Here is a 13087-nt window from a genome sequence, read left to right on the forward strand (position 1 = left end):
AGAGATGATGACGTGGAGCAATGGAGCAGCTGGAGACTTTAGATCCAGAGAGGAAGAGCGACTGTGTGCTGAAGACCTGGGGGGTACGGGGGAAGGATTGCATGGATGAGATTGTGCCCTTGGCAATGAGACGATATACGATAGAATGAATATAAAACTAATGTTCTCCCATGTAAACTATCACATAAACCACAATAAAACATTTAAGAAAAAAAAATTTAAAAAGTGTACTCACAACGCTCCTTAGAAGTGAGAAAGGCAAGACTCGGTCTCTCTTACTTTAGATACGTTGTCGGGAGAGACCAGTCCCTGGAGAAGGACATCATGCTTGGGAAATTGGAATGTCAGCAAAAAAGGGGAAGACTCCTAACAAGATGGACTGACAGCAATAATGGGCTCAATGATTCAGAACTGGGTAATGTTTCATTAGATTCAGGGTCACTATGTGTCGATACCTAACAACAATAACAGTAACAGTTCTGGAAGCTGGGAAACAGAGATCAGGGTGTCAATTATATTGATTTTTTCAGTGATGTCAAGAGAGAAGCTCTTCTGTGCCTTCCAACTAGCTTCTGGTAACTCCAGCTGTTCCTTGGCTTGCAGCCACAGTATCAAATGACATTCTTCTTCTGTCTTTCCATTTGTGTATCTTTTTATCTAAGGATTCAAATTATATAACATTAGAATTCACTCTAGTCCAGTATGATCTCACATAAACCTAAATGATACCATCATTAAAGATGTTATTTCCAAACCAGGTCACATTTACAGATATGTTATTGTTGTTGCATGCCATTGAGTCAGTTCTGATTTATAGTGACCCTGTATAGGGTTTGAAACTGTATATCTTTATGGGTGCAAAAAGCCTCATCTTTTGCTCACAAAATGGCTGGTGATTTGAACTGCTGTCTATGTGGTTAGCAGCCCAGTGCTTATTCTAAACGCCACCAGTACTCCTATGTACAGGTATACTGTTCTTGTTGTTAAGTGTCATCTAGTCATTTCCGAATCACAGCAACCCTGTATTGGGTTTCTGAGTTGGTAGATTTGAACTACCAACTTTGTGATTGACAGTCCAAGGGTTAGGAAATCAACATTTATTTTGGAAGGATACAATTCAATCTATAAAACAAAGGAGAACTAAAATGTGAAAGGAAAGGAGAGAAGAGGAGGGGAGAGGATTGCAGGGAGAGAAGAACCAGGGATATGTATTCAATTTCTACAAGTTTTAACCCCCAGTTTGAAGTCTGAGGAGGGGTGCAATAGAAACACCCCTTAGAGGAACTATAATTTCCTCACTATTCTGGACATATCTCTGAAACTTTCCAAGCCCTTAGAGTAGCCCTGAGTTGGACATGATGTCATTGATATGCAAGATTGTAGGAGAAGTAGTGTTGACTAGGGGAGCTGGCTTGGTGGATGGTTGGTTATAGCACCTCTGGTTCCCAAAAGTCCATAGGTCCTGGACCACCCATGTGCTCCAGTCAGGGGTGCTTCAGTGCTGAGAGAAGTTGTGGACTGGAAGAGGCCTGATTTAGTACACAGGACAAAGTGTGGGAAAACTCATAACCAGAGGCCATAGTCTTAATTTGAACAGTGGCTGCCAGCATATTGCCCCAAGCCTAAGGTGGGACTAGCAACACAAGAGTGGACAGAGGTTACTTGTTCAGCAATCACATAAAAAATAAGATATCTCAGAGAGTGCAGGCACAATTTCAGAGCATAATAAGGAAGGCGAATCTTCCCCCAACACCTCCTAGCATGCCTGTGGACACACAGACATCCATTTATACCCATATGTGGTCTTGGAGAGGATAGAGAGTGAGGAAAATCCCTCTATAACGGGACAAACAGGAAGGTTGAACTTTGTGTGTATCTTTGCCAAAGGAACCCTGGTGGTACGGTAATGAATGGTCCAGCTGTTAACCTAAAGGTCACTGGCTTTAAGCTACCAGTTACACTAGAAAAGAAAGATATGGCAGTATGTTGTAAATATTAATACCTTAGATATTAAGGCCACAGATAACTCCTGAATATGCCCAAAAAAACCATAAACATATGACTATATCAGCACATGTCCAGAAACAAGATAAAATGACTGAGGCAAATGAGCTGGAAGTAGACCTACACTCCATATTAGAAGATGGGCGGGCTTTGGAAATGTCTGAGAAGGAATTCAGAAAAATGATTATAAAATGTATCAAAATACTAAACAACGGAGTTGAGAAAAATAAGGAAGAAGTTGGGAAAGCATTACAGGAACAATCAAATAAGATAGATACAACATTGGAAATAATTCAAAACCTACAGAAAGAGGTCCAAATGATTAATAATAAAGTACCAGGAATGGACAATATACTGAAAGGGCAAAGGAGTAGAATTGAAGAGATAGAAGTCAGAACTAGTGAGTTTAGAAGATAAATCTCACAACACTACTAAGATAGAAGGGCAAGCACAAAAAAAATGATTTAAAAAATCTGAATAAGGCTTAAGATTCATGATGGACAACATGAAGAAGAATAACTTAAGAATGATCAGCATTCTGGAATGGCTAAAGATGGAGTCATTATGATTCCTGTGCATTACGTCTTTGAGGTCCACATGTACTGCTAACTTTTACGTTATGGATGAAAGGTTTTTTCAATGAATAAGTCATTGGTCCTGCACAATTCTTTCATGTGATCCTGAGCATCATTTCTATCACCAAGGCCATGTTTTCCAACTACTGCTCCTTCTTTGTTTCCAACTTTTACTTTCCAATCACCAGAAATTATTAGTGCATCTTGATCATACATTTGATCAGTTTCAGATTGCAGAAAATTATAAAAGTTTCAATTTCCACACCACTGGCATTAGTGGTTAGTAAGCAAATTTAAATAATACTCCTATTAACTGGTCTTCTTTGTAGGTCTACTGATATCAACCTATCACTGACAGCATTGTACTTGATTTTGATTTTTCAGAATAGTTCTTGAAATCTTCTTTTTAAGGATGAATGGCTGCCATCTTGTCATATCTCTGGCATAGCTGACCATGACTCTTCTATTCAAAAGGACCAGTACCATCCATTTAAGCTCAGGAATGTCTAAAATATTATTTATGCATTCTGCTTCATTTTGAAAATTTCTAATTTTCCTAAATTTATACTTTCTACATTTCATGTTCTGGTTATCAATGGATATTTACAGTTCTTTCTTCCCTTTTTGATTCATGCCATATTGGAAGCTTTCTTCCATCCACATCATTAAGGTCAGTTCTACATTAAGGAAGTAGCTCTTCACCAGTTGTATTTTGGATGCCTTCCAAGTTGAGGGACTCATTTTCTAGCACCATAGCAAACAATGTTCCACTGCTATTCATAAAGTTTTCAGTGACTACCTGCTTTTTCAGAATTGGATTGCCAGGTCCTCCTTCCTAGTCTGTCTTAGTCTAGAAGCTCCACTGACACCCATTCACCATGGATGATCCTGCTGGCTTCTGAAATACCCAAGACCCAGTCTTTAGCATCACAACAACAGGCAAGTTACCACAGTACAATAAACTAACAAAACTGACAGACAAGTGGTGGGAGAGTCAGACAGTTTAAAAAACAAAAAAAGCTAGATGATTGACTTTGTTTATGCATTTGAGATAGTGCTGCAACATGCAAGGAAATGTCACCGGAGGTTCTGCCACTGTTACTGTTAGCTGAAGTCACGGCAGCCTCATGAACAACAGAGCCAAATGCTTCTTGGTCTTATGCCATCCCATGATGGGTTACAGACTAGACTGTTGTGATCCATAGGCTCTTCACTGGCTTTCTTCTTAGTCTGACTGAGTCTGGAGGCTGCAACCTGTTCAATATCATAGCAACACACAAGACTACACTGCTCATTAGAGGTGGTTGTGTATGGGGTGCATTGGCCAGGAATCAAAATTGGGTCTCCTGTGTCAATTTTACAAATGAGTAAAAGATGCTGAAAGCACCACATCTGGACAACCTGTTAAACCATGCCATAACTGTTCAGGAGGTATCCAGACAAAAGTTTCCACTACAAGGATGAGATTCTTCACCTGCCAGCTTTTCCTTCTAGTGTGTAGTGCTGTTTTTCATAGTGCTATATACCTCTTACAAGTTTTCAAAAAGGGGCTAGAAACATAAATATCATGAGGTGATTGTGGAGGGAATGATGGTGGATAGTTCATACCTGGGAGAATGTCCAATTTCATAATCAATAAACCTTTTGGTATATAACATTGTTTTATCTCCCTGTGCAGCAAGACCATGTCTCCTAATCTATATTCAGGTAGTGATTTTGAGTATTATGTAGCTTGAAAAGTTGAAGTGAATTTTCTGGGTGGTTAATAAGCTATCTGTACCAGTATTAATGAACAGTGACCTTGCGCTGAAACAAATGCTCTCTAAGTGTTTGTCTCTTCATTACTTCTCTAATATCATAGTGTTATGCCTCCTTACTTTTCAAGCTGATTGCTGTTCGCAAAGGTTTCTACCTTGAAGAACCAGACATGCTAATTGGGCACACTAGATATGCACCCACATATCCATAGGAAGTCACACCTACAGGAGATGAAGCACAGCCATTCAGTTTCATTGTTACCCAATATGTACTTGTGTTGTCTGGAAAATGTGTATAGGGGTGAAGATTTAAAATAGATCCACTTAATTATTTTACCAAGCAGTCATTATGTTCAATGCACTATCCCAAATGCCAATAGGATGTAAAATGAAGGAAAACTAGGTAGTCCCTCTCCTTAAGAATTATTCACAGAAAATTCTGAATATCCTACACTGTTATGCAGGTCTACCTCCCATCTGTCAGTATAGTACTGTGGTGGCTTTCATGTTGCTGCGATGCTGGAAGTTACCAGCAGGGTCACTCATGGACAAGTTTCAGTGGAACTTTCAGGTGAAGACACAGTAGAAAGAAAGACCTGATGGGCTGATTCTAAGAATGAGTCAATGAATAACCCACCGATCACAACAAAATAGCGTCTGGAAAAAGTACCGGGAGAAGAACCCTCTAGGTTTCAAGACACTCAAAATACACAATGGCCACAACAAAGGACTGAGGTACATTTTGGTTTTAATTTTTCATATTTTGTTGTACATGGAGTTTCCATGAGTCAAGGCTGACTCTATGACAGCTAACAACAACATAGGGGGTTGCCATTTACTATGAATGATTCAACTATGGAGTACAAATTTTTACAACATGAGTGAGCATAAGCATTTAAATACAGTTGATAATAGTTGTTGTTTAGAGCCCTGGAGTCATTTTTGCCTCAACTGGGTCACTTTTGACTTAATTATTTCTGCAACTAATTATTAAGGAGAGGGACTGCGTTTTCCTTCATTTCACATCCTATTGGCATTTGGGACAGTGCATTGCACATAATTTAAGTTGCTCTATTTAAAATATTCACCCTATACATATTTTCCAGACAATATGAGTACATAATGGGCAACAATGAAACTAGAAGGCATTGTGCCATCTCCGGCACATCTTCCTATATATACGTGGGTGCATAGCCAGTATGTTTGCTTCTTCAAGGTAGAAATCTTGGCGAATAGCAATCAGCTTGAAAAGTAAGGAGGCATAACACTATGATATTAGAGAAGTAATGAAGAGACAAACACTTAGAGATCATTTGGTTCAGCGCAAAGTCACTGTTCATTAATACTGGTTCAGATAGCTTATTACATGAATATTAACCTGCTGATGGTTATTAACAATAGGGCTATTATTAACTCATAGGGTTTCTGAGGAGCATCTGGTGGGTTTGAACTGCTGACTTTGTGGTTAGCAGTCAATTGCTTATCCTACAGCACCACACCAGATTGAGAATAGTAATTAACTTTTATTAAATGCCATATTCTGATGTGATTGCTCTAAGTATCCAGCATTAGTGTTGAACCATTGATAACCACAATCCTATTCATTCTTGTTGCTAAGTGTCATTGAGTTGGGTACAACTCATAGCAACCCTGTATAGGGTTTCTGAGGAGCGACTGGTGAGTTTGGACTACCAACTTGTGCTTAAAACTGACCTTGCTGTACAGTGCTTATCCTACCATACCATACCTGGATTCCTCTTCATTGTTGTTGTTGTTGTTATGTGCCTTGGAGTTGGTTCTGACTCATAGCGACCCTGTACAGGCTTTCTTAGAATATAAATCTTCACTGGAGCAGAAAGCCACACCTTTCTCCCACGGAACAGCTGGTAGTTTCGAACTGCTGACCTTACGGTTCACAGCCCAATTCGTAACCACCACACTACCAGAGCTCCTTCCTCTTCATTAGGTAGTGGTATTAACTCTGTTTTACATATAGGGATATAAATAAATGGTCTAAAGTCATAAAGTAGGTGAAATGTGACAAATCTACTATTCAAACACAGGATTCTCTAACCATCATAAAAAGAAGCATACTTGTCCCCATTCCTTTCTCTTTTTGAAAATATGGCACAAGAGTCTGACCCAGAGTAACGCAGACTCCAAACTGGCTATGCATCAGAGGAATCTGAGTATTTTTTTAAAAAACACATACTCTTGGGCTATATACCTAGAGATTCCAACTCATTAATCCTGAATTGGATTCATGTATCTGTCACTGTATAAAGCTACCCACCCAATTCTAAGGAACTTTGAGGTTTAGAAGTCATTGCCAAAAGAACTACGGAGACAAATCAATGAAAGCAAGTCCTGGAAAATATCCCGGTTATTTAGAATATTTTCCACCATCAATTCCAAAAAAATCCAGAAATCCAAAAAAGACTTGACTAGTCAAAAGCATTGGGGGGAATAGTTTAAGAGTGTGGAAAGGTAGGGTCCTCACTGAATGGATTTCATCTTGTCTAGATGGGTCTGGTGAAAAGAGAAAGATATGGGGATAAGATTCTTATGATTCAATAGTGAGAAATTGTTATCATGACTAATTGCAACTGTCACAATTGTAAAGGTAGAAGCTTTGAAACAAAAATTGGGAAGTAGTTAATCTTACAGTACAGAAACAGAGGACCCTAGGACCATCTAGAAAAGCACAAGCAGAGTGTGAGACCCTATCCAGAGAATCAGGAACAACAGAGATGGAGGCAGAGATTGGGCCATGGAGAGAGGGAGCAGCTGAGGACTCTAGACTCATAGAAAGAGAAGGACTGGCTGCTGGTGGCCAGGAGGCAGGTTTGCAGAATGTGCCCTTTGGTTGTTTAAATTATTATATATTACTGAGTGTTTTTGTGTACATCCCCCCTCCAAAAAAACAAAACAAAACAGGAATGGAAGCAAATACTGTCGAATGATGATGCATGGAGGAGATTGTAATCATGCAATGAAACAATGGTATAAAGCTGATGTTCTTCCATGTAAATTATCACTCAGTTCACAATAAAAACTTTTTTTAAAAAAGAAAGCATGGGGGTGGGGGGGGGCGGGGGATGAGTCATCTAGACAATTACAACATGGTAACCAGAGTGTCAATGAAAGTGCTCTTTGGCTCTGTACCTTAAGCAAGAAAAGGCACAAATTCACCAATGTTGTTGTTTTTTTTCCTCCTTAAATTGGTTTCCCCTGAGATTCCTCGGTTAAGTTTTTGTATCTGTAGATTAAAATTAACTTTCAGATCATCAATAAGGACAGGACCCTGCCTTCAGTTTAGTCACACAGGGGTTAGCCTGCCCGTATAAGCCTGCCAGGAGCTCAGAAATTGACTTTCACATGTTTTTGCTTCCCTTCCAGTGCCTCAGGCCATGGCCTGTCTGTGATAGGTATTAAAAATCATTTTGAGAGTATGAACCTCACCCTCTTGGACTTTTCTTAGTATTCTTTCTCTGGAATCCAAAACTCCCATCACAATCCCGAGTTCAACCTTATGAATGCAGATAATTAATTAAACAAGATGAAGAAAACCTGATTCTTCTTTGGTCTTAATGCCTGGGTCTCTGTTTGATTGACTGTGTCTAGTTCCTACCCACAGCTTCACCCTTACGTCCTGAGACAACTTGGTATGGATTCAAATCATTTCAGGAGTGGGAGGCAGCTCCTAGTTGCTTAATTATGTATGTAGGAAAGATATCAAAAGTTCTTCAGGGTTGTCTGTCATGTGCATAAAAATAAGAAAATTACATGAGTTTGTTGTCATAGACACTGCCACCAAGAAGAGATTTCTCTTAGCCTGTCCCTGGAAGACAAGATAAAAACAAAAAGGTATAAAGGTATTTTGAGTCTTTCGTTGAACTTAACTTGAACGCTATTGTTTCTTTGCTGGAACACCTCATTAACTAAAGCCTCATCAACTTCAAACGTCAGCTTTGAAAAGTGTTATACAAGCACTAGACATGGTTGTTCTAACTTTCCCTCAGCTTGTCAAACTCAGAAACTCTCTTACTTACTCACTCACTCTTTTCTCTCTGCTTCATTTGTAATTGTTTGGCTAAGGCAGATGAGTAACTATGATGATGTAAACACCCCAAGTGTCAGAAGGAGACTAGAAAGAAAGCTATCATGCACACACAAATAATTTCTATGCAGTGTGGCTTGTCACAGTAAGGGACCTCTCTAAAGAATGCCCCCAAATCCCATCCCCTCTACTCACATGGGCATCTGGTTCTGCCCCTCCTCTTCTTCCATTAGCACTCTGGAGGTTAGGGAGAGAGAGTGCTGACAGTCAGCTCACTAACACAGAAAGTGAATGTGCCAGATACAGGTGAGATTGTTCCAGAAACAGGTTCTGGATTGCAAAGACTTTAGGTCACCAGATCTATTCAGGACCTGTCTGCGCACACTTCAAGTGATGTGAAGCTGAGAGTCAAAGTGATTTGCTGTGTAATATATGGCCTTTGGAGAAAACAAAAATACTTCATTTATTAAAGAAAATACTATATTTGAGTTAAGCCCATTACTTGCTCAATTTTTTATTTCACAAATCAAAAATCTGTGTTACCTTTGGATGAGGCTATACTGATCAACCTTGCCCAAACATTTTGGATATAGAAGCATACATTGATTGGATTCCCTCACCTAGCATTATGTGACACTGTAGACTACTCTACCTGAAGAAGAACCTGACATCAAGATTAGTGGAAGACTTAATAACAATATGCAGATGACACAATCTTACTTTCCAGGAGCAAAAAGGACATAAAATACTTACAAATATCAAAGACCACAGACTTCAGTATGGGTTGCACCTCAACATAATGAAAACAAAAATCCTCACAAGTGGATCAATAAATAACATCATGATAAATGGAGAAAAGATTGAAGTTGTCAATCTTACCAGCTGCTCTTTGGAAACCCTATTTAGGGTCACTGTTGGTCGGAATTAACTCGATGGCACTTAGTAACAACAACATAGACTGAAGGCCTGCTTACAAATGTTCCATAATCATAATTCCCAATAGTCCTATTATACACATATGTCTATTTTTCAATAATAAGCAGGAGAAGCCAATATCTATAACGCAGTAAAACACATTAGCCTTTTTAAAACATTCAAGTTCAATCTTTCCCTCAACCTTGGACTAACCCATTCATATGCATATGGCCTTGGGCCTCTGGCAGGGTAGATTCTAGTAGGCCCTGGCCACAGATTAGCTATCTGTTCTATCCAACTCCAAGCAACTCCAGAAGCCATTCTCCTTTCAACTGAAACATTTTATTCCATTCCCCTTTGTTCTTTCTCCCACAAAACCTTATAATTTCTTAGGTCTGGAGCCATTGCAATGAATCCTGTGCACAGCACAAAACATTTAAAACAAGTAAGGACCAAATCTGACTTCCTCCGAATCTGCACTAGTCCTCAAACTCAAGGCATGACAGGACATCTAGTCAGAGAAAAAGAGGAAGACCCCCAGTGAGATGGATTGGCAAAGTGACAGCACCCATGAGCTCAAATGTGGCAACAGTAGTGAGGTTGGCCCAGGATCAGGCAGTGTTTCATTTTGCTGTGCATCAGTACTGACTCAATGGCACCTAACAATAACAACAGATGGGAAAAGTGAGGATTGAGGTTGTTCTATTTTCCCACTTTCCACTTTCTAAACTACCCCTCTAACAAGTCAATTACAGCATTTTCAGCTCATTCATTAGCTATGGTGCTTATTTCTTGCAGGGATTTTGGCTAGCTACTGTGCTTAATTCTTGCAGGAGCTGTGTTGTTACCACACTTAGCTCCCAATATTACCCATACGCCTCCCTTTTGGGCTAGCATCATGTCTAGTGTTATTGTTTCCCCAAGACATTTGGCTAACTGGCTAGCTACGCCTTGCAAGGCATCTCTGGTGTAATTTATAAACCTATGTATGGATCAAGAGATCCAGGGAGAGATTTCAGGGCTCAAGATTTCTCATGTTGTTCAGGTTTCTTGCGGAATGCTAGGGTGAAGAGCATTGCCAGCTGGACCAATGTGCATTTCCCAGTCCAATCCGATGGCAGCAAATCTCAATTCTCCTATGGGCACTGTGAACTCTGCTCCCTGCCTTTAAAGACAAAAAGAGTGGTTCATCATCCCTAGGGAGAATGAAGGCATTGTCTTTGACAACTCCTCACAAGTTTCATTTCCCCAAGCGTCCTTGTCTTGGTACAGAGCCAACAATGCAGTACATGTCTGAAGCCCAACCAAGGGAAAAGGGAATTGCCCGTGCCTGTGGTTTATCAGCTGTAAACATGGCAATCACTTTTGTTGAGAACTTGTACTGAATATTTAACCCATTCTACCCAAGCGTTCACATTTCTATATCTTGTTTCTAGTTCTAATGTTTATCTTAGGTCTTTTACCTCAATCATTTCTACTCTTTTAGGGTCATTTTCAGCCCACAATGTTCCATCTTAAGATGTGGGCACGTATTCAACAGACCCGGATTGTTACTCTTGGCTCCTTATTTCTCACAGTAGGGACATTAATTAAGGTAAGTCCTGAGCCCTGGTCCAATTTTCCACAGGATAAAACTTGGAAAACACCTAATTTGACGGTTTGAGGGAAAGATGACATAGTTACATCTACTATCAACCTGACTGGCTGGTTGTAGGCAAAAACCCTTTGCACCTCCCACATGGTAATGATACATTTTAGCCATATTGATAGGGACATATTAGAACCTCTGGACCCTAGGCCCCTCTTACTTACTCTGGTTTCATATCCACCCCTTTACCCCAAGTTCTCCCCTACTAAATGGGGATTAAGGAAGGGGGTAGGACATCTCTAATCCAACAAGAATTTTAACACTGAGAAGAACAGCCTGGAGGCAAAGATAAGGATAGCAAGACCTGAAATCCTAATGGAAATAGTTGGTCATAGGCAGACAACCCATGAACAATATTAGAAATATCCATTTCTAATAAGCCAGTGCCCCTCTACCAAAAATTGATGACTATTTACATACATCAATTTGCAGTAAAGGGGCATTGGCTTATTAGAAATGGATATTTCTAATATTGTTCATGGGTTGTCCGACTATGAATGACTATTAACATACAAAGGAACTCTGGTAGCATAGTGGTTAATCAGGCTGTGAACCACAAGGTCAGCAGTTTGAAACTACCCGCTGTTCTGCGGGAGAAAGATGAGGCTTTCTGCCACCATAAAGATTTACAGCCTTGGAAACCCTGTACAGGGTTGCTATGAGTCAGAACCACAAAACATAACCACCGCATTAACATACAACTCCTTTTAATCAATATATATTAGCCCACTCTTAGACGAAGAGACCCCTTACCTTTATAAGCCCCAGTGCACCCCATTCCCAAAAGTTCTTCTCCACTTGGGAGACAGACCCGCTTCTCTCTTGGAAGTGTACTTTCACTTTGACTTAATCTGTGCTCCCCAATTCTACCAGGTCTTCTGAGAAATGGTGACTCAGTGGGACTTACTTCTTTAGACCCCAAAGAGTGATAGGAACCAGGGGAAAACATGGCAATCTGGCAGAGGTATGGCAAGGCAGCCTCTCAGACTCTCCTCAGGGTCACTTTGAGAAGCTCCCTGAGCTAGGAACGTGCTTCCCACTGGTAACTACTTTTCCCTTGTGGAGAGTCCCTCTTCATAGGTCCCTTTACTTGAATATAGTAAGTCCACTCCTTCTCCACAGTCCGGATCGCTGTCTCAGTGGTCAACCACACCCAGTAAGGACCCTTCTACCAATATGGCTGGAGTCTGTCCTCTTTCCAGGTCTTGATCAGCACCAAGTCTCCCAGTCAGACGTGATGAACGGTGAATTCAAAGGAATGTGTTTGGACAAAGAGTCCTTTAAACCTGAGAGTTAGCAAAGCAGAAAGGGCCAGCATGTAGTTTCTCAGGAGTCCCAGGTAGAGGATCCTATGGCATGGCACCCATTTAGCAGTGAATGCCATTTGACCCTTCAGCTACAAAAATTCTGACAGGACTAACATAAATATATCCAGGGATAACACATTCTTACAAAAATATTTAGTACTCACTGTCCATTTCCTCAAACTAAAAGAAACATGACTCGCTTTATCATTTTTATGCATGAGTACAGTTGTTGTTGTTGTTATTGTTAGGTTCCATCGAGTGTGCAACCTTATGTACAGCAGAATGAAACACCACCCGATCCTTAACCAACATCACTACCATTGCCACGCTAGAGTCCATCGATGCTGCTACTTGGCCAATCCATCTCATTGGAGAGTCTTCCTCTTTTTCACTGACCTTACCAAACATGATGTCCTTCTGAAACGACTGGTCCCTCCTGACAATATGTCTGAAGTGTGAGAAATGAAGTTTGACAATCTTGGCCTCCAAGATGCAGTCTAGCTGCACTTCTTCCAAAACAGATCTATTGGTTCTTCAGGCAGTCCATGGCACTTTCAATATTCTCCTGCAGCACCAAAACTCAAAAGCATCAATTCTTCTATGGTCTTCCTAATTCACAGTCCAACTTTAGCATGCATATGAGGTTATTGAAAATACCATGGCTTGGGTCAGGTGCACCTTAGTCTTCAAGCTGACATCTTTGCTCTTCAACACTTTCAAAAGGTCTTGTGCTGCAGATTTGCTTAATGCAATATGTCATTTGATTTCTTGACTGCTGCTTCCGTAAGTGTTGATAGTTGATCCAAGAAGAATGAAGTCCT

Source organism: Chrysochloris asiatica, unplaced genomic scaffold, assembly GCF_000296735.1.
Source record: "Chrysochloris asiatica unplaced genomic scaffold, ChrAsi1.0 scaffold00022, whole genome shotgun sequence".
Lineage (NCBI taxonomy): Eukaryota > Metazoa > Chordata > Mammalia > Afrosoricida > Chrysochloridae > Chrysochloris > Chrysochloris asiatica.